This window comes from Taudactylus pleione, unplaced genomic scaffold (assembly GCF_031769625.1).
Source record: "Taudactylus pleione unplaced genomic scaffold, aTauple2 ptg000080l, whole genome shotgun sequence".
NCBI classification, from domain to species: Eukaryota; Metazoa; Chordata; class Amphibia; order Anura; family Myobatrachidae; genus Taudactylus; species Taudactylus pleione.
The window spans coordinates 11,407,060-11,407,997 of record NW_028284482.1 but is presented as its reverse complement, the minus strand read 5'-3'; positions in this window follow the sequence as shown (position 1 = coordinate 11,407,997).

The following is a 938-nucleotide window of genomic DNA, read 5'->3' as shown; positions in this document are numbered from 1 at the left end:
GCAACCCTGCGGAGGAATCCCACATTCACACACACCCAGGGTGCTGAGGCTTGGGAGAGGAGTTGACGGATCTATATTCAGAAGCTTCCCCTGCAAGCTTAACTGTTTCAATATTACTTACTTATAAAAGGGGATCCTAGACCAGTGTAATAACATTTATGGCTACACAACATACTATCGGAATGTCAGTAAACAATGAACATTTGTGTAATCTAATTTGGATTTGTGAAATACCAATCTATATTGGAAGTACATATTTCCATAGCTCTGAAGTGTTTAAACATTTGGTATATAACTGCCTTAATCAATATACTGTGCAGAGTGGACTATAACAAAGTATTACCTTTACTTGAGTACCAAAATCGCTTTATTGACTTAATGAACCCACACTTGTAGCTATTATAAATTTTAATTGAAAAATCTTTTTGCAAATAATCTTTTTATTAAATGAAATTACATACACAGAATGTTCTAAATTGGACCTGTATACAAAAGAGATCCATAGTTTATGATTGTTATGTCCAGTCACATAATGCAAGCTGGCCACTCTGCACATGTAAGGGTATATTTAAAGTGCGGGTTTTTAGAAGTGGAGTTGTTGCCCATAGCAACCAATCAGATTCTACTTATCATTTATCTAGCACCTTCTAGTATCTAGAAGATACTAGCTAGAATCTGATTGGTTGCTATGGGCAACATCTCCACTTCTAAAAACCTGCACTTTAGTAAATATACCCCGTAGTATGTCCCCCAAATTGATCATGTGGCAATCACTAGGACCATTATCGGGCTATGAGGTTGGAAAATCACAGCTATTGGTCTGTGTGGTAATTTTCCAACTGGATGCAGCAAATCTGGAAATGATCTGACCACTTGCTCTAAGGCAGTGGTTCCCAAACTGGGTGCCGTGGCACCCTGGGGTGCCTCAGGTTGGTGGT